The sequence below is a fragment of the Lactuca saligna genome, chromosome 6 (assembly GCF_052625555.1).
Source record: "Lactuca saligna cultivar CGN05327 chromosome 6, ASM5262555v1, whole genome shotgun sequence".
Classification (NCBI taxonomy): domain Eukaryota; kingdom Viridiplantae; phylum Streptophyta; class Magnoliopsida; order Asterales; family Asteraceae; genus Lactuca; species Lactuca saligna.
The window spans coordinates 155,763,840-155,791,252 of NC_136422.1; positions in this window are offsets into that span (position 1 = coordinate 155,763,840).

Here is a 27,413-nt window from a genome sequence, read left to right on the forward strand (position 1 = left end):
TCTAGGTCCAACATGGCCCAAAATGTGGAAACAAATAGATGTGGGTCCAATTAGAGCCCAATTAAGGGTTCTAAGCCCATGATAGCCAAATTGGAAGCTTATTGGTCCATTTGGATCCAATAAGGGAGTCCTAGTCCAAAGTGGACTTAAACAAGGACTTCTAGGGTTTCCAATTGTTTGGTGATTATTTGTAGTACTTGCATGAAGTATTTAATTGAAGTTTTTGATTCACATTAGCTTGAATGTATAGACTACATGACACAAAATTTCCAGTTGTGACATCATCCCCCCGTTAGAGGGAATTTCGTCCCGAAATTATGCTTGAAATCTAGGTTTGAGAAAACTAGAATAGGTGAGGGTACTTTTGCTTCATTTGATCTTCGCGTTCCCACGTGAATTCTGGCCCACGCTTTGCGTTCCACCGTACCTTCACAATCGGGATGCGACTCTGCTTAGTACGCTTCACCTCCCTGTCCATGATTTCGATGGGTTCTTCGACGAACAGGAGATTCTCATTGATTTCGATTTCGTCAAGAGGAATGACAAGGGTTTCATCTGATAGGCACTTCTTCAGATTAGAGACATGAAACACGGGGTGTACACCGTTTAGCTCCGCGGGTAGTTGCAGTCTGTATGCTACCGGACCTATTCGAGCGATGATTTCGAAAGGTCCAATGTATCGCGGGTTGAGCTTTCCCCGTTTTCCGAAACGTATAACCCCTTTCCAGGGCGAGACTTTTAACAGTACTCGATCACCGACCTGAAATTCTAAGGGCTTTCGTCGTTTGTCAGCGTAGCTCGTTTGTCGGTCACGCGATGCTTGCAATCGAGCTCTGATTTGAACGATCTTTTCCGTGGTTTCACGGATGATCTCCGGTCCCGTTAGTGTTTTGTCCGACGCATGCATTTTCGCTAGCTGGGTGTCACCTACTTCAGCCCAACATAACGGTGATCTACATTTACGCCCGTAAAGTGCTTCGAAAGGAGCCACCTTGATGCTCGAATGGTAACTATTGTTGTATGAGAACTCGATTAAGGGTAGGTGGGTATCCCAAGACTTTCCAAAGTCTATCACGCATGCACGGAGCATATCTTCGAGTGTTTGGATAGTTCGCTCACTTTGACCATCCGTTTGAGGATGATAAGCGGTGCTCATATCAAGGGTTGTTCCCATTGCCTTATGGAGTGATTGCCAAAATTAGGACGTAAACCTACTGTCCCTATCCGAGATAATAGATTTGGCACTCCATGGAGTCTCACGATTTCTCGTAGGTACAACTGTGTCAGTCTCTCCATCTTGTAAGATTCTTTGATTGGCAGGAAATGGGCAGATTTCGTCAGTCGATCGATGATTACCCATATGGTATCCAGTCCGTCCGACGTCTTGGGTAGCTTGGTGACGAAATCCATTGAAATCCCCTCCCATTTCCACTCGGGAATTTCCGGTTGCTGCAACAATCCTGAAGGTTTTTGGTATTCCACCTTTACTTTGGCGCATGTAAGGCACTTACTGACGTAAGTCGCGATTTCCGCCTTCATGTTAGGCCACCAATAGTGTCGTTTAATATCCAAATACATCTTATCAGAACCGGGGTGAATGGAGTATCGCGTCCTGTGGGCTTCCTTCATGACAACATCTCTAAACCCTCCAAGTTTAGGGACCCAAATACGGTTCATAAAGTAGTATACCCCATTCTCCCTTGTTTCTAGGTTCTTTTCCATCCCGCGCAATGCCTCGCTAGCTCTATTTTCCATTCTCATGGCCTCTGACTGGACCGACGCGATTTGAGTGGCTAGATGAGATTGAATGGTGATTGAGAGAGTTTTCGTACGACGGTTAGAGTACTCCTTCCGACTTAATGCATCAGCTACTATGTTGGCCTTGCCTGGGTGGTACTTAATCTCGCACTCATAGTCGTTTAGCAACTCAACCCATCTTCGTTGCCTCATGTTTAACTCCTTTTGGTTTAAGATGTGTTGGAGACTCTTGTGATCCGTGAAGATGGTGCACTTTGTACCGTAAAGGTAATGCCTCCAAATTTTTAGGGCAAAGATTACAGCTCCCAACTCTAGGTCATGGGTTGTGTAGTTCACTTCATGCGTCTTTAGCTGGCGGGATGCATAGGCTATGACTCTCCCACGTTGCATGAGAACGCAACCTAAACCCTGATTTGATGCGTCGCAGTAGACTACAAAGTCTCCCATTCCTTCAGGTAGAGATAGTACAGGTGCGCTACAGAGATCTTGCTTCAAGGTTCGAAATGCGATTTCTTGTTTGTCGGTCCATTTGAATGGTACGCCCTTTTGCGTAAGCGAGGTAAGTGGCTTGGCGATCTTAGAGAAGTTTTGAATGAATCTCCTATAGTAGCCTGCTAATCCCAAGAATTGACGAATTTCCGTGGGCGTTGTCGGGATTGCCCAACCTTCTACCGCTTTGACCTTAGAGGGATCCACATGGATTCCATCTCGGCTGACTACATGGCCTAGGAAGTTCACGCTCCGCAGCCAGAACTCACACTTGGAGAGTTTGGCGTATAGTTTTTCTGATCGTAGAGTTTCTAAGACTTGTCGGAGATGTTGGCCATGATCTTCCTTGTTTCGAGAATAGACAAGGATGTCATCGATAAAAACAATGACAAAGTTGTCGAGAAACGGTCGGCAGATTCGATTCATTAGGTCCATAAATGCGGCGGGGGCATTCGTTAGACCGAAGGGCATTACGAGAAATTCATAATGTCCGTAACGAGTTCGGAAAGCGGTTTTTGGAATATCCTCTTCCCGGACTTTGAGTTGGTGATACCCGGACCGTAAATCTATTTTAGAAAAATAACTAACCCCCTTGGAGCTGGTCAAATAGGTCATCGATTCGTGGGAGTGGGTAGCGGTTTTTGATTGTGAGTTTGTTTAACTCTCTGTAATCGATACACATTCTAAAAGATCCGTCTTTCTTTTTGACAAAGAGCACCGGAGCTCCCCATGGCGAGTAACTAGGTCGAATAAATCCCTTATCCAAAAGTTCGCTGAGTTGACTGGATAATTCCTGCATCTCGGCAGGAGCCAACCGATAGGGTGATTTAGCAAGAGGAGTTGTTCCTGGGATAAGGTCAATTCGAAATTCGACCTGTCTTTCTGGGGGCACTCCCGGAAGATCTTCAGGAAATACATCCGGAAATTCACATGCTACTGGAATATCTTGAATGTTAGTTTCCTCCTTGGTTTTGTCCACCACGTGAGCCAGGAACGCCAGATTGTTCCTTCGCAGATATTTTTGTGCCTTGATGCACGAAACGAGGCGAAGGTTCATGCTAGATTTGTCTCCGTAGACCACTAGGGTTTCGTGATTTGGAAGACGAAGATGGACGGCCTTCTCGTGGCACATAATGTCGGCATAATGGGGGCTTAACCAGTCCATACCGATGATCACGTCGAAACTCCTAATTGATACTGGCATTAGGTCTATTCGGAAGACGTGTTGATTAAGAGTTAGGGTACATCCGATGTAGATTTCCCCAGTGGATTCGGTTTTCCCATTGGCCATTTCCACCGTATAGGCTTCATTTAGCTTTTGGGGAGGTTGTTTTAATAAGTGTTTAAACTTATTGCTTACGAAGCTTCGCCCCGCTCCGGAGTCAAATAAGATGCATGCATAAGCGTGGTTTAAGAGAAACGTACCGGTAACAACAGAGGGATCCTGAATAGCTTCCCCCTGACCCACGGTCATCATCCTTCCTGTTCCTCCATTTCTTGAATTGTTGTTGTTGGGACAGTCTCGGCGGACGTGTCCAGTCTTCCCGCATCCGTAGCAGGTGTAGCTAGGCCCTGCGCTGTTGCCGCTGACATGGGTGTTGTTGTTGTTGCGAGGGTTGTTGTTGTTGATTCCCTGATTTTGGTTATGGGGAGGGTAAGCTTTGCAGTACTTTGCAGTGTGACCCCTTCGGTTGCAGCTGGTGCACTGAAAATCCTTGCATTCTCCATAGTGATGGAAACCGCACTTGTTGCATTTGGGAAGATTACCGGAATAAGGTTTGGAAGTATTTGAAGTGGCTGAGGTTGGAGCATGTGGTGCGGCTGGAGCCGATGTAGTAACGGCATTTACCGCCACTGTCTGCTGTTTCTTGGAGGTGTCGGGGCCCTGACGCCCCTTCCTCTTGTTGTTCCTTCCCCTCTTGTCGTCTCCTTCCTTCTTCTTCTCAGCCTCCACTGGTTTCTCTCCCTTTTTGTTATTATGGTCGTACAACCTCTTCGCCAATCTCTTTGCACTGTCAAATGTTTCTGGGTTTGCAGCTATCACATTCCCTTGAATTGGTGATGTGAGTCCCCAGATGAATCGCTCGATCTTCTTTCCTTCCGAGGTGATCATACCCGGGCACAACAGAGATAGTTCACTAAATCTCGATATGTAGGCATCGATATTCGCGTTCTGCACAGTGAGGTTCCATAGCTCTTGTTCCATCTTCTGTATTTCGCCTCGTGGGCAGTACTCTGCCATCAACATTTCTTTCATTTCTGTCCAGGGGATAGAGTTGGCTACAGGGAGCGTCATGGATTCTACATGTCCATTCCACCAGGTGAGCGCCTGATCCACAAAAGTGCAAGCTGCGAACTTCACCTTCATGTGCTCAGGGCAGTCGCATATCTCGAATATCGATTCCACCTTCTCGATCCAGCGCTTCAGAGTGATCACTCCTCCGGTGCCATTAAAAGTTCGTGGTTTGGCGTTTGTGAAGTCCTTGTAGGTACACGTCTTGGTGGGTCCTTGATTCATTCCATTGTTTGAACTTCCGGCTCCTTGCCCATTGACTCCTCCATTATTCCCTTGTTGAATTTGCGCAATCGCTGCAGTGACTGCTGCTGATACAGCTGCCTGAAAGGCGGCTGAGTCAACTTCGGGTGGGGTTGGTCCTGGGTTTCCACGAGTAGTTGGGCGAGGCATCTTTCTGTCATGAAACGGAAAGATGTTGAGCGCACGTGGTTTCTGTGAGGTTGCGACCCTACTAACTAGGTGTATGACGCGAACCTAAACATTTCTACCATCGAGCACACAATCATAACGTCTCGACACATAACAACTGTGAATATCGTAGCAAAGCACACAAAAGTTTATTAATATTATCCGCGTTTAGTACAAGAAAATTTGCTCGTAAGAGCATACATAAGTAATGCTAATCCGACAGCATAACGGCTCCATGAGTGGTGTAGTCACTTAAACATAGAGCCGGAGTACATAACATAGTTCCTAATGATCTACTATGATGAGTCTATCCCTAACTGCGATGAGTTGCGTCCTACTATAATGGTGAAATCATATGCCGAAGTGCTGAGCTAGCAGCTGCGCCATCTCTGTCATGTCTACAATGACCTTATCTCTCTCAAGCTCTGCTCGCACGGCTCGCGCTTCCATGACGAACAATTATTGTCGTAAGTCGGCAATCACGGCTTCTGGGGAGCGATTCTCCCTCGCGGGATTCACTGGTGGGACGTGGTGATCCTGTTGCACTTCGCTAACAGGAGATGCGAGGTGACCCATGTCCGGGGCCTGATCCTCCTTCATTTCATCGTCGGCCTCCTCGAACTCGTAGTCGGTGTCCATGTACTCGTCTGGTTCAATGCCGTGGGCTCCCTCTTGATTCCCTTCTGGTTCGCCTTCGAGTACCCCGTGTGCCTCAGGGGCTTGGAAGAACTGGATGCCCTGATGCTCTCCCTCCATGACGACTGAGAGAAAGTATGCGAATAAGCTACCACTTTCCTATGATTCTAACGCTATGGCACAAACTAAACCGACATCCTCTTCTTGGTGGTAGGGGTATAGTTTTAGGTTCCCTAGCTATCCCGACCTCATTGAGACGTGTATTAGTTTTACTTTGGAGAGAATGTAGTTGATCAGGCTACATTCACTCCTTGGTATCACTAAGAACAATCCAAATGTAACCGAGATACCAGCATTATTGTGTTTGATTCGACGTTATGTTCTTATTCCTAATACAAGCAAGCGTATTTTATTTACTTGTTTTGTTCAGAGTTATGTTAGTCCCTCTTTTTGGTTTATAGTTGCATACCCGTGTGTGGCGAGATATGCTAGTTCACTATAAACAATGCTCTGATACCAACCTGTCACACCCCCGAACCAGACGGCGTAAACGTCCGAGGGCTATCGTGACTCATTGAATACCATTACAATGCATATACATGAAACATAACATAAAACATCACCAACATTTGGAATAGTACAACCGTTAGTGTTTACATTCGTTACATTGTTCAATCGTTACATTCTCAAAATAACTGTTCGACTTCACTTAAACTACAGCAAACATCATAGAGTATAAATCATCCATCACCTTATCTGTTACCTGAGAATACAAGTATTTTGAAAAACGTCAACATACGAAATGTTGGTGAGTTCATAAGTAAAGTTTGAAAACCAAAGTAATGTTTGAAACCCATCAGAAAATCCGATATTTTCTAATAATAAAATGGTATAAAAATATGTGTTGATCCATGAGTATGCATGCTTGAATTCTTATTGATGAAAGTGTAATAGTTGTAAAAATATTTAGACCGGTAATTCATAATTTGCAACTATTGAAAACCCTAGGAAAACCCGACGTTTTCCTATCATTTTGTATTACTTAGTTGTATATCGTTGTTTCGTTTCGTTAGAGTGAATCATTGAGCTCCGGAGGCATTGAGAATACAATGGGTGGTGAAGTGTTGTGACGTACGTCGACGAAAACGTCCAATCAACAACCTTACAAGCGATCCCTTAGGCACCACTCGTAATTCTTCACACAACTCAATCCTCCCGGACTTGTGTAGTCCCACGACCGGAGGGAAGGAGAGAAGGTGCGAAACCCTCGGTATTTCCCCGCGTCGATTGGGATAAATGCAATCGCGAAGGGCCCGAAGCCCAACCCGCAATCGTGAGTTACCGACTTTACTAGCAGCACTGAAAAACCCTTGGGGTCCAGCAGTATGCATGCCATTGAAAGTCCTGTTACGTCATGTCGGATCGGTAAAACCCAACACTTCGTAAGTGAGAGAGAGACCTTCGGGCCTTAAGATCAGGTCATTGGGCTAGCTAGGCTCAACGAACAAGATTTTACACTTTTGGGCCCAAAGATGGTGCATAGACGTCTGCACACACTCGCATGTAATAGTAATCATTATGGTTATGAATCGTGATGTCGTAATGTCATAGTAACATCGTGTTAGTGGTTTTGGATTTTTATTGGTTCGAGACCGAACCAATTCGTTTGACAACGACTTTTGGTATTGTAATGTATTGTATTTCATCGATAGGCGTAGTACCATTATTTGGTCAAATTGCATGTATTGAACTAGCCTTGAAAATTTTCTGTTTTTAGTCCCTCCTTATTTGTAAAATTTACCCTTTTTACCCCTTTATTTAAAAACTTTCCGGTTTGGTCCTTAAATAATTTTTCTTGACATTTTAACACCAAAAATTATTGAAATAAGTATTTTTCAGCATACTTTTCATAGAAAACAGCTTAAGTCCTTGAAATTTTAGTTTTCTCAGTTATAACCCCTGTTTTTCGCAACTTTTACATTTTTGACCCAATTTGGAAAAATTTTACAATTTTGGTCCCTTTTAAATTTGAAAAGCATTGTAAACCCTTGAAAAGCACATGGAACACTTATAGTCCACTGTTTTACAGAAAAATGCAGTTTTGGTCCTCCAATTTAGAAAATTTCGCATATTGGGCCTTATTGGGCCGAAAATGTCATACTTAGCCCAATAAGCTTGGAATTTATGTTTTAACCCTCTAAATAGTATATTTTCAGAAAATACATTGTGTAAACTTTTTCTTGTATTCTCCCCCACAAAAACTCATAAAAATCGAAAATAAGGGGATATGAAACTCACTTTGGGTGTTGATTCGGTTTTTGGAAGAAAGAATGGAAGAAATGAAGTAACTTTGGCCTTTGCACCCTTGATGAAGTTTTCGAGTTTATGAAGCTTTCTAAGGTGAAAAATCACGATTTTTGCATGGATTAGGAAGGGATTTGATAACAAAAAAGAATATAAATCATAGATCCATGCATAATCTTACCTTAGATGAAGAATTTGTGGAAATTTCCCCTTGAATGCTTTCTAAAACTCGAGATTTGGAGTGGAGAGGGAGAAGTGTTCTTGAGTGTTCTTGAGAGAGTTTGAGAGATTTTTGTGGTGTGTGTGTGTGCTAGTGGCCGAGAGTGAGAGAGAGAAGAGAAGAAGAGGTGATATTTGAGGTGATGTGCATGGAAGAATGAGAATAATGCATGGATGTCCAATGGTTAAAGATGAGGTGGCATACTAAAGTCAACTCTCTTCTCTTGGGCTTGTTTTGGGCCTTGGGCCGAGATTTTTGGAATGGAAGGAGAAAAATTGGGCTTTAATGCCCTAAACCCATGTAGATGTTAAGTTGGATGGTTTTTAGTCCCAAAAGAAATATAGTATGATTTTTACACTTTGTTGGGCTAGTTTAGGTTAATCATGGTTAAAAATTTTGTATTTATTTCATTCTAGGTCCAACATGGCCCAAAATGTTGAAACAAATAGATGTGGGTCCAATTAGAGCCCAATTAAGGGTTCTAAGCCCATGATAGCCAAATTGGAAGCTTATTGGTCCATTTGGATCCAATAAGGGAGTCCTAGTCCAAAGTGGACTTAAACAAGGACTTCTAGGGTTTCCAATTGTTTGGTGATTATTTGTAGTACTTGCATGAAGTATTTGATTGAAGTTTTTGATTCACATTAGCTTGAATGTATAGACTACATGACATAAAATTTCCAGTTGTGACAGCATAGCAACCAAAAGAGAAGTTTTGGTCCTCAGGATGAGAGAAAATGAAAGGAGGGTTTTGGTCCTAGATCAACCAATAAGAGGAACCGAAGGGAAAGTAGTTTCAGCTCTCAACCAAGTAACAGCCATGATCAAAAGTTTGAATTTGCTCCGAAGTTTCATGTTTCTCTTTTTCACTCTCACTCAAAGAATGACAGAAAGGGAAAAGGAAAGCTCATTCCAGAGAACGAACAGAAGACGATGTTTACACCGAAAGTAGAGAACCGAAAGTCTGCTAACGTCAAATTCATAGATCTAAGAACTCAACCTAAAGTACTCAAATATAATAAAATCAAAGTTTTCACCATAAAAATAAAAGATGAAACAACATTAATAAAAATAACCTTTTTAATTGTTGTTTCTCTTACAATTCCCTGTATTGTAAAAGGCTCACAAGGACCAAAGAAACTTTGGGTTCCTAAATTTGATTAATTTTTAGCAGGTTATGCGTGACGAGCAGTTTGATGATGAATGGTACATAGACAGTGGATGCTCACGACACATGACAGGAAGAAAGGAAGAGTTGAGGGAATTTCGGTCCCTTCAAGATGGTGGAAGTGTCAAATATGGTAATAATTCTTTTGGCACAATCAAAGGTTATGGTATGATCACCAATGGTGATTTCTCGATACGAAAAGTGGCGTACGTTGAAGGTTTACAACACAACCTTATTAGTGTTTCTCAATTAGTGGTTGGCACCGGGTTAAAAGTATCGTTCGATGACGATGGCTCAAAGATTATTGAAAAGAAGACAAACAACATTCTGCTAAAATCAAAGAGAAAAGGAGAAATGTACCCTTTGAATCTAAATCCCATACAAGGAAAACCAGTTGTTTGCTTGCTAACAAAAGCTTACTCAAATGCTAGCTGGCTTTGGCACCGAAGGCTCTCCAACCTCAATTTCAAAGACATCAACAAGCCAATGCTTGGGGATCATGTTCGAGGTCTTCCTGTTCTGAAGTTCGATAAAGAACACTTGTGTGCTGCGTGTGCAATGGGAAAACAAAGACGACAAAGTCATCATTCTCGAGCCAATACAAAAATTATTGAACCGCTAGAATTACTTCATATTGATGTATGTGGTCCATCCTCAATCGAAAGCATTGGTGGTAACTGGTATATGCTTGTAAGAGTCAACGACTTCTTTTGTTTTACTTGGGGGTTCGTTTTTAGGCAAAAATATGAAGCCACTCCCAAACCTAGACTCTTTATCAAGCAGGTAGAAGTTCAACTACGAAAGGTAGTTTGAAATATCAGAAGCCACAATGGGTTGGAGTTTAAGAACAAAGACTTTGAAGATTTTTGTCACACCCCCGAACCAGACGGCGGAAACGTCCGGGGGCTGTCGTGACTCAATTGAATACCATAACATTGAATATATATGAAACATAACAACATTCGTCACCATTCATCAACATAGTACAACCAGTAGTATTTACATATCATACATTGTTTAAACATTACATTTCCCAAAAATTAATTTGTTCAATCCATACAAAAATAAACTGCAACCGTCACTGAATATGATTTCCCTTGATTCACTGGTTCCCTGAGAATACAAGTATTTTGAAAAACGTCAACATATGAAATGTTGGTGAGTTCATAAGTAGTGTTTGAAATCGAATGTTTGTATTGTTTGAAAAGCCACCAGAAAATCCGATATTTTCTGAAAAGATAAGCTTTTGAAGACATTTGTGAAGATCCATAGGTATGCTTGTTTGTTTCTATACTTGTAAAAAAATGTTCGTTTAAAATGTATGCATTTCAAATTTGTAAGTATTGAAAACCCTAGGAAAACCCGATGTTCTCCTAGTTCCTTGAATTACGTGATGTTACATTGAAACCATTGCATAGCGTATAGTGTCAGTCCCAGGCGACGTTGGAAGGTTTTCGAGCAGGATTATTTACTACAAACCCGCGTTACACAAATGCCCAGTTTATAGTTGTACCAACGATTCCGAAGGCGTCGTCAGTACTAATCGCGTTATCCAATCGCCCTGACTAGGTGTAGTCCCACATCCGAAGAGAAAGAGGTCACGAAGACCCCGGTAACTCCATTAGCCGGTTGGGGATAAAATGTACGAGGGGTCCCCGACCCGCCTCGCATGAAATGTAGACTTTACTAGCAATACCAAAGGACCCTTGGGGACCGGTGGTATACAAGCCATTGAAAGTCCATTTACGTTGTGTTGGATCGGTAAAACCCAACACACCGTAAAAAAAATGTCTTCGGGCCTTAAGATCAGGTCATTGGGCTAGCTAGGCTCAACGAACAAGATTTTACACTTGTGGGGCCCAAAGATGGTGCGTAGACGTCTGTGCACACTCGCATGTATATGTATTACCAAACGTTACTTGTATGAATCGTAGTGTCGTAGTGTTAGTAGTTGTGGATTTCTATTGGCTCGAGACCGAGCCAATTCGTTTAACAACGACTTTTGGGTATTGTGATGTATTGTATTTCATCGATAGTCGCGGTGCCATTATTTGATCAAATTGTGTACATTGAACTAGCCTTGAAATATTCCTGTTTTCAGCCCCTCATTATTTGTAAAATTTACATTTTCAACCCTTTTTATTAAATACTTCCCGGTTTGGTCCTTAAACTATTTTTCTTGACATTTTAACACCAAAAATTAATGAAATTAATATTTTTCAGCATATTTTTCATAGAAAACAGTTTAAGTCCTTGAAAATGCAGTTTTCTCGGTTTTAATCCCTTCTTTTCGCAACTTTGACAATTTTGGCCCAAATTGGAAAATTTTTGCAACTTTGGTCCTTTTTAAATTTAAAAAGCATTTTAAACCTTTGAAAAGGATTTGGAACACTTATAGTCCACTGTTTTACAGAAAGTTACAGTTTTGGCCCTCCAAAACAGAAAAATTCGCATAATGGGCCTTATTGGGCCGAAATTTTCATTTTTAGCCCATTAAGCTTGGAATTTATGTTTTTAATCCCCTAAATGAGTATATTTCCAGAAATTTATTTATTGAAACTGTTTTGGCACACTTCATCCATCAGAATCTGTGAAATGTCAATTTGGGCCCTTATTTTTGCATTTTTCACATTTTAAGCCCAAAATTTGTGTTTTTAACCCAAAGAAAATTATTACTAAACCACTTAGCCATTTTTCTTGAAGCACTTTGTGTTTAAAAATATATTTGAAGCTAAAATCATTTAACACAAGATATATCTCGGTTTTGATGGGTTTTAAGGCTAGATCCAACATAAAAACACATAAAAGCATACATATAAGCATGGAAATCATACAAGGCATACAAAACACATATAGATCTACACTTTCACTTGTATTCCCCCCCCCCCCACAAAACTCATAAAAACAGAAAATAGGGGGTATGAAGCTCACCTTGGGGTGTTGATTCGGTTTTGCAAGGAAAAATGGAAGGAAAAATGAAGTGTTTTTGGCCTTAGCTCCCTTTGATGAAGATCTCGAGTTTTGAGATGGTTCTAGGATGCAAGATCACGATTTTTGCATAGATTAGGAAAGGATTTTGATAACAAAAGAATTTAAACCATAGATCTATGCATAATCTTACCTTAGATGAAGAGTTTTTGTGGAAGAACTTCCTTGAATGCTACCTAAATTTCGAGTCTTTGGATGAAGAAGAAGAAGAAGCCTTGAGTGAATTTTAGAGAGAGTTTGTGAGTGTTTTGTGTGTGTGTGGTGTTGCTCTCGGCCGAAACAAGGAGAGAGGAGAGAAAAAGAAGTGATCTTGATATGATGTTTGCTTGGAAACATGAGTTATATGCATGGAAGTCCAACATATAAAGGTGAGGTGGCAACCCAAGGTCAACTCTCCCTTTTCCTTGGGCTTGGGCCGAGAATGGGGAGGGAAGAAGGAAAAATTGGGCTTTTTGCCCCTAAGCCCAACATTAGAGGTAGTTTAGGGTATTTATTGGCCTTATAAAATAAAATTGTGATTTTTATGCTTTATTAAGCTAGGTTAGGTTAAATTATGGATCAAAGCTTGTGATTTATTTCATTCTAGGCCCAATATGACCTAAAATGTTGAAATAAATTAGTGTGGGTCCAATTAGAGCCCAATTAGGGTCCTAAGCCCATGATAGTCCAATTGGAAGCTTATTGGTCCATTTGGATCCAAATAGGAAGTCCTAGTCCAAAATGGACTTAACAAGAACTTCTAGGGTCTCCAATTGTTTGATGACTACTTGTAGTGCTTGTATATTGTATTTGATTGAAGTTTTTGATTCACATTAGGTTGAATGTATAGATTACATGACACAAAATTTCTAGTTGTGACATCATCCCCCCGTTAGAGGGAATTTCGTCCCGAAATTCTGTTTGAAAGCTAGATTTGAGAATGCTAGAATAGGTGAGGGTACTTTTGCTTCATTTGATCTTCGCGTTCCCACGTGAATTCTGGCCCACGCTTTGCGTTCCACCGTACCTTCACGATCGGGATGCGACTCTGCTTAGTACGCTTCACCTCCCTGTCCATGATTTCGATTGGCTCTTCGACGAACAGGAGATTCTCATTGATTTCGATTTCGTCAAGAGGAATGACAAGGGTTTCATCTGACAGGCACTTTTTCAGATTAGAAACATGAAACACGGGGTGTACACCGTTTAGCTCTGCGGGTAGTTGTAGTCTGTATGCTACTGGACCTATTCGGGCGACGATTTCGAAAGGTCCAATGTATCGCGGGTTTAGCTTTCGCCGTTTTCCGAAACGTATAACCCCTTTCCAGGGTGAGACCTTCAACAATACTCGATCACCGACCTGGAATTCTAAGGGCTTTCGCCGTTTATCAGCGTAGCTCTTTTGCCGGTCACGCGATGCCTGTAATCGAGCTTTGATCTGGACAATCTTTTCTGTGGTCTCGCGAATGATTTCCGGTCCCGTTAATGCCTTGTTTGACGTATGTGTTCTTGCTAGCTGGGTGTCACCTACTTCAGCCCAACATAACGGTGATCTACATTTACGCCCGTACAGTGCTTCGAAAGGGGCCACCTTAATGCTCGAATGATAACTATTGTTATATGAAAACTCGATCAACGGTAGGTGGGTATCCCAAGACTTTCCAAAGTCTATCACACATGCACGAAGCATGTCTTCAAGCGTCTGAATGGTTCGTTCGCTTTGACCGTCCGTTTGTGGGTGATACGCGGTGCTCATATCAAGATGAGTTCCCATGGCCTTGTGGAGCGACTGCCAAAAGCGTGACGTGAACCTACTGTCCCTATCCAAGATGATAGATTTCGGCACTCCATGAAGTCTTACAATCTCTCGTAGGTACAAACACGTCAGCCTCTCCATCTTGTAGGACTCTTTGATGGGCAGGAAATGGGCAGATTTCGTCAGTCGATCGATGATTACCCATATGGTGTCCAAACCGTCCGACGTCTTGGGCAGCTTGGTCACGAAGTCCATAGAAATCCCCTCCCATTTCCACTCAGGGATTGCCGGTTGCTGTAACAATCCGGAAGGTTTCTGGTATTCCACTTTTACTTTGGCACACGTAAGGCACTTACTAACATAAGTTGCGATTTCCGCCTTCATGTTAGGCCACCAATAGTGCTGCTTAATGTCCAAATACATCTTATCCGAACCAGGATGAATGGAGTATCGTGTCTTGTGGGCTTCCTTCATAACGATCTCCCTGAATCCTCCGATCTTTGGAACCCAAATACGGTTCATGAAGTAGTATACCCCATTCTCTTTGACTTCCAGGTTCTTCTCCATTCCGCGTAATGCCTCGCTAGTTCTATTTTCCGTTTTCATAGCCTCTGCCTGGACTGATGCAATTTGAGCGGTCAGATGAGACTGAATGGTTATCGAGTGCGTTTTCGTACGGCGATTTGTGTACTCCTTCCGACTTAATGCGTCAGCTACCACGTTGGCCTTGCCTGGATGGTACTTGATCTCGCATTCGTAGTCGTTTAACAACTCCACCCATCTTCGTTGTCTCATGTTCAGCTCCTTCTGATTCAAGATGTGCTGGAGGCTTTTGTGGTCTGTGAAGATGGTGCACTTTGTACCGTATAGGTAGTGCCTCCAAATTTTTAGGGCGAAGACCACGGCTCCCAGTTCTAGGTCATGGGTTGTGTAATTTACTTCGTGCGTATTTAGTTGACGGGACGCATATGCTATCACTCTTCCACGTTGCATGAGAACGCAACCTAAACCTTGATTTGACGCGTCACAGTAAACTACAAAATCTTCCGTTCCTTCGGGTAGAGATAGTACAGGAGCGCTACAAAGAGCTTGCTTCAAGGCTCGAAACGCAATCTCTTGTCGGTCTGTCCACTTGAATGGAACACTCTTTTGCGTAAGTAAGGTAAGTGGCTTGGCGATTTTAGAGAAGTTTTGGATGAATCTCCTATAGTAGCCTGCTAGGCCTAAGAACTGACGAATTTCTGTGGGCGTAGTCGGAGTTGCCCATCCTTCCACAGCTTTGACCTTAGAGGGATCCACATGAATTCCATCTTGGCTAACTACGTGACCGAGAAAATTCACGCTCCATAGCCAAAACTCACACTTAGAGAGTTTGGCGTAAAGCCTTTCCGATCGCAGCGTCTCTAGGACTTGTCGGAGATGTTGGCCATGCTCCTCTTTGCTTCGAGAATAGACGAGGATGTCATCGATAAACACAATGACGAAGTTGTCCAAGAACGGTCGACAGATTCGGTTCATTAGGTCCATAAATGCGGCGGGTGCATTTGTTAGACCGAAGGGCATTACGACGAATTCATAATGTCCATAGCGGGTTCGGAAAGCGGTTTTAGGAATATCTTCTTCTCGGACCTTGAGTTGATGGTATCCGGACCATAGATCTATTTTAGAAAAATAGCTAGCTCCTTGGAGCTGGTCGAATAGATCATCGATTCGTGGGAGTGGGTAGCGGTTTTTAACAGTGAGTTTATTCAACTCTCTGTAATCGATGCACATTCTGAAAGATCCGTCCTTCTTTTTGACAAAGAGCACCGGAGCTCCCCACGGCGAGTAGCTAGGTCGGATAAATCCCTTGTCCAGAAGCTCACTGAGTTGGCTGGACAATTCCTGCATTTCAGCAGGTGCGAATCGATATGGTGATTTAGCGAGGGGAGTTGCTCCTGGGACGAGGTCGATTCGGAACTCAACCTGTCTCTCTGGGGGTACTCCTGGAAGATCTTCAGGAAACACGTCCGGGAATTCACACGCTACCGGAATGTCTTGGATGTTAATTTCTTCTTTAGCCTTGTCCACTATGTGGGCCAAGAACGCTAAGTTGTTCTTTCGCAGATGTTTTTGTGCTTTGATGCACGAGATAAGACGAAGATTCGTGCTAGGTTTGTCTCCGTAAATTACTAGGGTTTCGTGATTCGGGAGACGAAGGCGAACGGCCTTCTCGTGGCACATAATCTCAGCATGGTGGGGGCTTAACCAATCCATGCCGATAATCACATCGAAACTCCTAATTGACACTGGCATCAGATCTATTCGTAAGACGTGTTGGTTAAGGGTTAGGGTACATCCGATGTAGATCTCCCTAGTGGATTCGGTTTTCCCATTGGCCATTTCCACCGTATAGGTTTCATTTAGCTTCTGGGGTTGTTGTTTTAATAAATGTTTAAACTTCTCGCTTACGAAACTTCGCTCCGCTCCGGTATCAAATAAGATGCATGCATAAGCGTGTTTTAGGAGGAACGTACCGGTCACAATTGCGGGGTCCTGAACTGCATCACTCTGACCCATAGTCAGCATTCTTCCTGCTCCTCTGTTTCCTGAGTTGTTGTTGTTGTTAGGGCAGTCTCGGCGGAAATGTCCCGTCCTTCCACACCCGAAACAGGTGTGGCTAGGCCCTGCGTTGTTGCCGCCGGCATTGGTGTTGTTGGTATTGCGGTGGTTGTTGTTGTTGTGGTTGTTTCCCTGACTCTGGTTCTGAGGAGGATAAGTCCTGCAGAACCTTGCAGTGTGTCCCCTTCAGTTGCAACTGGTGCAATGGAACTCCCTACATTCTCCTTGGTGATGGAAACCACACTTGTTGCATTTGGGATGATTACCGGAATAGGGTTTTGAAGTATTTGAAGCAGCTGAGGCTGGAGCATGTGATGTGACTGGTACCGGCGCAGTGACAGCGTGAACTGCCACCGTTTGCTGCTTTTTAGAGGTCTCGGGACCCTGACGCCCCTTCCTCTTGTTGTTCCATCCTTTCTTACCATCACTCTCCTTCTTCTTCTCAGTCTCTACCGGCTTCTCGCCCTTTTTGTGGTTATGATCGTATAGCCTCTTTGCCAATCTCTTCGCACTGTCAAAAGTTTCAGGGTTCGCAGCTATCACATTCCCTTGAATGGGGGATGTCAGTCCCCAAATGAATCGTTCAATCTTCTTTCCCTCTGATGTGATCATACCCGGGCACAACAGAGATAGTTCGCTGAATCTCGATATGTAAGCATCGATGTTCCCATTCTGCACCGTGAGATTCCATAGTTCCTGCTCCATCTTCTGTATTTCGCCTCGAGGGCAGTACTCAGCCGTCAACATCTCTTTCATTTCTGCCCAGGGAATAGAGTTGGCGACAGGAAGTGTCATAGCTTCTACATGACCATTCCACCAAGTGAGTGCTTGGTCCACAAAAGTGCAGGCCGCGAACTTCACTTTCATCTGCTCGGGGCACTCGCATATCTCGAATACCGACTCTACCTTCTCGATCCATCGCTTCAGGGCGATCACTCCTCCGGTACCGTTGAAAGTTCGGGGTTTAGCGTTCGCAAAATCCTTGTAGGTGCACGTTTTAGTGAGTCCTTGGTTCGTCCCGTTGTTCGAACTTCCGGATCCTTGCCCGTTACCTCCTCCGTTGTTCCCTCGGTGAAGTTGTGCCATAGCCGCTGTGACTGCAGCAGACACGGCTGCCTGGAAAGCAGTGGAGTCAACTTCCGGCGGGGTTGGTTCGGGATTTCCGCGAGTAGCTGGGCGAGGCATCTTTCTGTCATGAAACGGAAAGATGTTGAGTGTACGTGGTTTCTGTGAGGTGGCGACGCTACTAACTAGGTGTATGGTACGAACCTAAACGTTACTATCATCAAGCATACAATCATAACGTCTCAACACATAACAACTGAGAATATCATAGCAAAACACACAAAAGTTTATTAATATTATCCGCATTTAGTACAAGAAAATTTGCTCGTAGGAGCATACATAAGTAACACTAATCCGACAGCATAACGGCTCCATGAGTAGTGTAGTCACTTAAACATAGAGCCGGAGTACATAACATAGTTCCTAATGATCTACTATAATGAGTCTACTCCTAACCACGATGAGCTGCGTCCGGAGGTGGTGCTGAGGATGTGGATGCTCCCTGAAGACGAGCAACCAAGCGTTCCGCGTCCCGGAGTCGAGACTCCCACCGAACCTGCCTCATGTGAAACTCTCGAAGGACGTCACGCGTCTCCTGCTCCGCACGCTCGACCCTAGTCCTCAATTGGTGTACCTGATCCGCAGTATCCTGGGCAAGATCGCCCGTATTCCGTAACCGTTTCACCATGACTGGAAGGGCTCGATCAGCCGGCCCTCCGTCTCTCAGGTCAAAGAACTCGCGTGACATGCCGTACGGGGGTCGCTGTCCCTGCTGTCTGCTCCATCTCCAAAGGTCAATACCCCAGGGAGGTGTAGGGCCAGTGGGGCCCACACGATATGCAGGCACCCTGATCGGGTAAGGGGGATCGATGACCTCGGACTCTGCATCCGAATCACCCCCTTCGCTGTCATCGAGCTCCTCTTCGAAAGGTTCTTCGTCTTCTTCGGGTTCGACAGGCTCGCCCTCGACTTCCGCCTCCGGTTCCCCGTCAGATTCCTCTTCGGGGTCCTCCTCAGGTTCTTCTTCAGGCTCTTCCTCAGGCTCTTCCTCAGGCTCCTCCTCCTCCTCTAGCCACCCGTTGTTTCCCTGATTAGGGAAGTAGGGGTCTCCCGGGTGATGAAAGCCAGCCATGCTGTCTGCGCGAGTACGTAAATATGCTAACATTATCCTAGGATGCTATGACTATGGTACAGACTAAGCAAACATTCTCTTTTTGGGTGATAAAGGGTATAGTTTTAGGTTCCCTGGCTATCCCGATCTCATCAAGACGTGTGTTAGTTTTACCTTGGAGAGAATGTAGTTGATCAGGCTACATTCACTCCTTGGTATCCCTAAGAACAGTCCCGAATTAACCAAGATACCAGCCTTATTGTGTTTGATTCAGCGTTAGGTCCTTATTCCTAATGCAAGCAAGTGTGTTTTATTTACTTGTTCTGTTCAGAGTTATGTTAGTCCCTCTTTTTGGTTTATAGTTGCATATCAATGTATGGCTCGACATGCTAGTTCACTATAAACAAAGCTCTGATACCAACCTGTCACACCCCCGAACCAGACAGCGGAAACGTCCGGGGGCTGTCGTGACTCAATTGAATACCATAACATTGAATATATATGAAACATAACAACATTCGTCACCATTCATCAACATAGTACAACCAGTAGTATTTACATATCATACATTGTTTAAACATTACATTTCCCAAAAATTAATTTGTTCAATCCATACAAAAATAAACTGCAACCGTCACTGAATATGATTTTCCTTGATTCACTGGTTCCCTGAGAATACAAGTATTTTGAAAAACGTCAACATATGAAATGTTGGTGAGTTCATAAGTAGTGTTTGAAATCGAATGTTTGTATTGTTTGAAAAGCCACTAGAAAATCCGATATTTTCTGAAAAGATAAGCTTTTGAAGACATTTGTGAAGATCCATAGGTATGCTTGTTTGTTTCTATACTTGTAAAAAAATGTTCGTTTAAAATGTATGCATTTCAAATTTGTAAGTATTGAAAACCCTAGGAAAACCCGATGTTCTCCTAGTTCCTTGAATTACGTGATGTTACATTGAAACCATTGCATAGCGTATAGTGTCAGTCCCAGGCGACGTTGGAAGGTTTTCGAGCAGGATTATTTACTACAAACCCGCGTTACACAAACGCCCAGTTTATAGTTGTACCAACGATTCCGAAGGCGTCGTCAGTACTAATCGCGTTATCCAATCGCCCTGATTAGGTGTAGTCCCACATCCGAAGAGAAAGAGGTCACGAAGACCCCGGTAACTCCATTAGCCGGTTGGGGATAAAATGTACGAGGGGTCCCCGACCCGCCTCGCATGAAATGTAGACTTTACTAGCAATACCAAAGGACCCTTGGGGACCGGTGGTATACAAGCCATTGAAAGTCCATTTACGTTGTGTCGGATCGGTAAAACCCAACACACCGTAAAAAAAATGTCTTCAGGCCTTAAGATCAGGTCATTGGGCTAGCTAGGCTCAACGAACAAGATTTTACACTTGTGGGGCCCAAAGATGGTGCGTAGACGTCTGTGCACACTCGCATGTATATGTATTACCAAACGTTACTTGTATGAATCGTAGTGTCGTAGTGTTAGTAGTTGTGGATTTCTATTGGCTCGAGACCGAGCCAATTCGTTTAACAACGACTTTTGGGTATTGTGATGTATTGTATTTCATCGATAGTCGCGGTGCCATTATTTGATCAAATTGTGTACATTGAACTAGCCTTGAAATATTCCTGTTTTCAGCCCCTCATTATTTGTAAAATTTACATTTTCAACCCTTTTTATTAAATACTTCCCGGTTTGGTCCTTAAACTATTTTTCTTGACATTTTAACACCAAAAATTAATGAAATTAATATTTTTCAGCATATTTTTCATAGAAAACAGTTTAAGTCCTTGAAAATGCAGTTTTCTCGGTTTTAATCCCTTCTTTTCGCAACTTTGACAATTTTGGCCCAAATTGGAAAATTTTTGCAACTTTGGTCCTTTTTAAATTTAAAAAGCATTTTAAACCTTTGAAAAGGATTTGGAACACTTATAGTCCACTGTTTTACAGAAAGTTACAGTTTTGGCCCTCCAAAACAGAAAAATTCGCATAATGGGCCTTATTGGGCCGAAATTTTCATTTTTAGCCCATTAAGCTTGGAATTTATGTTTTTAATCCCCTAAATGAGTATATTTCCAGAAATTTATTTATTGAAACTGTTTTGGCACACTTCATCCATCAGAATTTGTGAAATGTCAATTTGGGCCCTTATTTTTGCATTTTTCACATTTTAAGCCCAAAATTTGTGTTTTTAACCCAAAGAAAATTATTACTAAACCACTTAGCCATTTTTCTTGAAGCACTTTGTGTTTAGAAATATATTTGAAGCTAAAATCATTTAACACAAGATATATCTCGGTTTTGATGGGTTTTAAGGCTAGATCCAACATAAAAACACATAAAAGCATACATATAAGCATGGAAATCATACAAGGCATACAAAACACATATAGATCTACACTTTCACTTGTATTCCCCCCCCCCCCCCCCCACAAAACTCATAAAAACAGAAAATAGGGGGTATGAAGCTCACCTTGGGGTGTTGATTCGGTTTTGCAAGGAAAAATGGAAGGAAAAATGAAGTGTTTTTGGCCTTAGCTCCCTTTGATGAAGATCTCGAGTTTTGAGATGGTTCTAGGATGCAAGATCACGATTTTTGCATAGATTAGGAAAGGATTTTGATAACAAAAGAATTTAAACCATAGATCTATGAATAATCTTACCTTAGATGAAGAGTTTTTGTGGAAGAACTTCCTTGAATGCTACCTAAATTTCGAGTCTTTGGATGAAGAAGAAGAAGAAGCCTTGAGTGAATTTTAGAGAGAGTTTATGAGTGTTTTGTGTGTGTGTGGTGTTGCTCTCGGCCGAAACAAGGAGAGAGGAGAGAAAAAGAAGTGATCTTGATATGATGTTTGCTTGGAAACATGAGTTATATGCATGGAAGTCCAACATATAAAGGTGAGGTGGCAACCCAAGGTCAACTCTCCCTTTTCCTTGGGCTTGGGCCGAGAATGGGGAGGGAAGAAGGAAAAATTGGGCTTTTTGCCCCTAAGCCCAACATTAGAGGTAGTTTAGGGTATGTATTGGCCTTATAAAATAAAATTGTGATTTTTATGCTTTATTAAGCTAGGTTAGGTTAAATTATGGATCAAAGCTTGTGATTTATTTCATTCTAGGCCCAATATGACCTAAAATGTTGAAATAAATTAGTGTGGGTCCAATTAGAGCCCAATTAGGGTCCTAAGCCCATGATAGTCCAATTGGAAGCTTATTGGTCCATTTGGATCCAAATAGGAAGTCCTAGTCCAAAATGGACTTAACAAGAACTTCTAGGGTCTCCAATTGTTTGATGACTACTTGTAGTGCTTGTATATTGTATTTGATTGAAGTTTTTGATTCACATTAGGTTGAATGTATAGATTACATGACACAAAATTTCTAGTTGTGACAATTTTCTTGCAGAAAAGCGGAAAACTCACAACTTCTTGGCTCCATATACTCCACAACAAAATGGAATTTCCGAAAGGCAAAATCGATCTTTGTGTGAAGCCTCTCGAACCATGCTTTGCTTCACTTCTCTACCTCTATATTTATGGTTTGATGTCGTTGCTGCTGCTTGCCACACACAGAACAGATCTTATCTCAACAAACGATTCTCCATCACTCATTATGAGATCTTGAACAACCGAAAGCCTAATCTAAAGTTTTTCCATGTGTTCGGTTCAAGATGCTTTATCTTCAATTCAAAGGAGGACCAAAACAAGTTTGATGTTAAACCAGAAGAAGGGATTTTCGTAGGTTATTCCTTAAACTCCAAAGCATATAGGGTTCTTAACAAGCATTCAAATTAAATTGAAAAGACCTATTATGTCACATTCGATGATAACTACGTCAAGAAACTAAAGACAACCGAAGGTTCGGTGGAGGAAATATTTCCAAGATCCGGTCAAGTTACGGTACCAATTTCAAATCCCTTTGAGTAATACATGTTGCTATTTAATGAACTAGAAAAGGCTATTCACTCTGAATCCTAAGCTGCAGAAAATAGGGTTGACAACCTGAAGAAGATAATCGATTCGGCAGCAAAGAAAATGGTAGATGAACAACCGATGGCAACCGAACAGCCTAACTCAAGCGAACCTCTAAAAACTAGTTCTTATATTCATGGGGAGGGTTTATATTCTCCAAATAACCAAGATTCACCATTCCAAGGGGAGAGTCAATCTGAAAGTCAAATCTAGAGGGAGAATTCTGAGCCTGAAGCTGAAGAAGTATCATCATTCAAGGGGGAGAATACAAATACATACGATGATGAAACTTAGTCAGAATTTGAAGAAGATGTGAATGTTGAACTGGATCCCTCATATGATCCTAGTTACTCTCCTCTCACCAAATGGACCAAAGATTATCCGCAAACACAAATTATTGGTGATTCAACAGAAAGAGTACTCACACGATCACAACTAAAAGTGAAAAAAATTGCACTAATATCTAAAGTGGAATTTTTCATGTTCAATTTGTTTGTCTCAAAGGTTGAACCAAAGACAATCAACACTACACTCGATCATTCTGATTGCGTACAGGCGATGCATGATGAACTAAATGAGTTTGAACGAAACAAAGTGTGGAGACTTATTCCAACACCAAAGGATATGTCACACCCCAAAACCGAGAACGGCGGAAACGTTCTGGGGCGGAGGACGTCATGTATAATATCAACAACAATGTAAAGTAGTAAAGAAGCAACAACATCATCCATTGCATTAATAAAATAATTATTATACAATTGTATTCTGTCAAATTTTGATAAACACTAAAGCATAAATCAAAATGAAAGATAAGTCTTGAACAAGCTCCATCTTCCTTTCTCCTTGCATCGGATCCTGTCTATGATGACCTGAGGATAGAAGTAATTTTGAAAGCGAGTATCAGCTTTGAAGCTGGTGAGATCATAAGTATTTAGTGTCTTAATTTGTATGTAAGAATTTGTAAGTGAACTGTAAGTATGAAAATGTTTGTAAAACGACTGTAAACGTTTGAAAAACCTTAGAAATCCCTATGATTCCTACTATTATATAAAGTGCGTCTTCTAGCAAGACCTAACTGTTCTAAATGTTCATTTCTTGTAAAAGTGTGTAATTTTCCAAAGTGTAACTATCATTATCAAAATATAGTTTTTACATTTATAGTTTAAGTGAACAGATCACTAAATATCTGAACAGGGAAAATTAATGTAGTACTTAAACGTAGCGCTATAAGAACTACTGCTGTACTAATTACCTTAAACCGGATTTATATTAAGACATTATGTGATAAATTGCACCATACTATCGACTGGTAACAACGACAACGTATAGTCGAAAAATAAGGTATGACGTTTGGCACCCGCAGACCTGTCGGTCCCGCTGTAGCTAGCAGAGAGGTGTAGGATAGTCAATCCAGTATAGATCTATACGTAAACTCACTCTCTCCCTCCAAGAGACTCTGGCTACAACCCGGGTCATGACAATTAAGGCATGCTCCCATACAGTGGATCACAATTTTATTAACGTGTTAATGTAAGTGTAATGTAACGAATTGTTCTAGCTGAAATGTACGTGCTCTCTACCTAGCAAGTATCGTAATGTAATCGTTCTAGAAAGTATTGACTCATGAATGAACTGACTCATTGTATGATATCGCGGTCTAGTAATTGTTCTAGTATCTTCCTAAACTACCCATATGGTAGTTTACTAGTAATCTATCTGGTAAGTATGAACATGGATGTATACCCTTGCTACCCAAGGGCATATGTTGTACTGGAAGGACCTTTTATGACTATATATGTACACATGATATATAACTAATATTTAAACGACTTTCGGACGATTACCCGATATCCCACCAGACCACATCTCAAGGCGCGAAAAGGAAATAGGGTGGATAGCCTTCCTTAGTCTTTTAAACATTTCTTATATAACTATACATATAGAGGCATGCAATTTATAATATAAAAGCATAAATAAGTTTTGTAAGACATTGGAAAGATAAATATTATTTCAAGAAAAGATCGACTTGATGTCGATCTATAAAACAATTTGAAGGCATAAGTATGATAAAACAGTTTTGAGTATAAGGAAACATTTGATCGACACACAGTTGTAAATAAGTTTGAAAGGTAATGTACCGAGTAAGATGTACAGTGTATTAAGTAGTTTAAAACATATAAAATATTTATAAAAATCATTTGAAGGAAACTGTTTGGTGAAACGGCTAATGAGTAGCCAAATCTTTTGAATGCTGTATATTAATCACATGTGATTGATGTAATAACTAGCGTAATTCTACTTATTAATCGCATGTGATTTATATAATACAAGCATGATTCTACTTTTATCCCCCCCCCCCCATTAAACATTTAAAAGTAGTTTAAAACATTAGTTAAGGGGTATGAACTCACTTGATTGAAGTGGTCGATTTGAAGTAGTCAAGAGAGAAATCGAGCAGAACTTCGACAGGAAGAGTTGAAAACGCGAGAAATCTCGGGATTCTCGGGAATCTCGGGAATCTCGGGAACACAAAACCTTCCTTTGGGACTTGAAGGTGAAAAACCGGGGCTTTGGGAGGGCCTTGGGGGCTTAAACGCAGAGTTTCGGCGCGAGAAAGAGAAGAATGAAGCACCTAAACCCGGCACCCCAAGAGTTGTATTTATAGGGGCATTTCTGGTGTGCCACATCGTGGCAAGTGATGGCCACGTCATGGGTTGTAAAACTTATACTCTTCCATTGATTGGACGCCCTCAGTCACTTGCCGGGTCGCGGCAAACTTGTGCCACGTCGTGGCAAGCCTGACAGCCTCGGATTTCGGACCCCGGACTTGTAAAATCCGTAACTTTCGCATACAAGCTCCGTTTTCGACGTTCTTTATATGCACGCGTAGCTAAAAACATGATCTACAACTCTCGTTTAGACTTCATTGGCTAATTTTGACTTTAATTTTAATTATTTATTTTTAACAAGCCGGTATGCGATAATTCCGTTAAAAATCCATAACTTCTTCATCCGATGTCCGTTTTCGTCAGACTTTTCGTTGTTGCACTACTAATGTTGAGACCTTAGATTCTCATTTAGGTTGTTTTGGTCAAAAGTATCTCGAGCTCTATTTCGAGTTTTTAGCTGTCTACTGCTATACCCGAGTCTTGGAAAAATCATAACTTGCTCATACGAAGTCAGATTTGGACGTTCTTTTTATGTACGCTCACGGTTTGAGGTTATCTATAACTTTCATTTAGATAATTAAGGCTAAAAACTATTGTATTGAAACTTCACATTTTTCGTTTAATCGGTGTTGCCGGTTTTGCCGAGAATCTTCGGTTAGTCATAACTTCTTCGTTAAAACTCGGATTTTAGGGTTCTTTATATGTACGAAAACCTTGATACGATTCCTACTACTTTACTATCAAGAAGAAGGCATAGATTACGAAGAGACCTTCACTCTAGTAGCAATGCTAGAATCTGTTCGTATTTTTCTCACCTATGGTGCACACAAGAACTTTGAAGTATACCAAATGGATGTGAAGTGTGCCTTCTTAAATGGAGAACTAGAAGAGACGGTGTATGTAGAGAAACCATCGATTTTCATGAACGAGAAGTATCCAGATCACTGCTACATTATGGATAAAGATGTCCATGGTCTCAAGCAAGCACCAAGGGCATGGTATGATTCTAACTAGATTCCTCAAAATGTCAAAATTTAAACAAGGTTCAGTTGACCCAACCTTATTTTGTAAGAAAGAGGTTGACCATCTTATGATCGTTCAAATTAACATTGATGATATCATCTTCGGTTCCACAAAACCTCACTTAATAGCCGAGTTAAGGAATTTGATGGAAAGTAAATTTGAAATGAGCTCAATGGATCCTATTAACTTTTTCATTGGCTTGAATGTTAGACAGGCACCTGAAGGCATTTTCATTAATCAAGAGCCCTACACAAAAACCTTGCTTGCCAAGTTTGGAATGATGGGAGATTCAAAAGTAAAGGTTCCTATGGCATTTGGCATGAAGTTGACACCTTCTTTGGACAAACTAGCTGTTGACATGACCCTTTATCATCAGATGATAGGGTCCCTAATGTATCTAACAGCAAGTCAACCAGACATAATGTTTTCTATTTGCTATTGTGCTAGGTTTCAAGCTAATCCACACAACGTCACCTGCTGGATGTGAAAAATATATTTCGATACCTGAAGCGAACCTCATCTCTCGGTCTATGGTACCCAGCCAAGTGAGGGCTCTTTGTCCAAGCTTTCTCAGATGCTGATCTCAAAAGATGTGGACTGGACCGAAATAGTACCACTGGAGGATGCCAATTTCTAGATGGCAAATGGGTTAGCTGGCACTCAAAGAAACAAACTTGTGTCTCTTTCTCCACCGTTGAAGCATAATATATCGTCGCAACATCGTGCACATCTCAGGTCATTTGGATACAAATTCAACTTCGAGACTATGGCCTAAATATGAAGAAAATCCCACTATATTGTGATTCAGAAAGGACAATTAGGAGTTTTCATAACCCAGTGCAACACTCAAAGACCAAACACGTCGCACTGAGGTATCACTTTATCAAGGATCATTGGAAGATGGCAATGTAGAAACTCACTTCGTAAGAACCTCTAATCAATTGGCTAACATCTT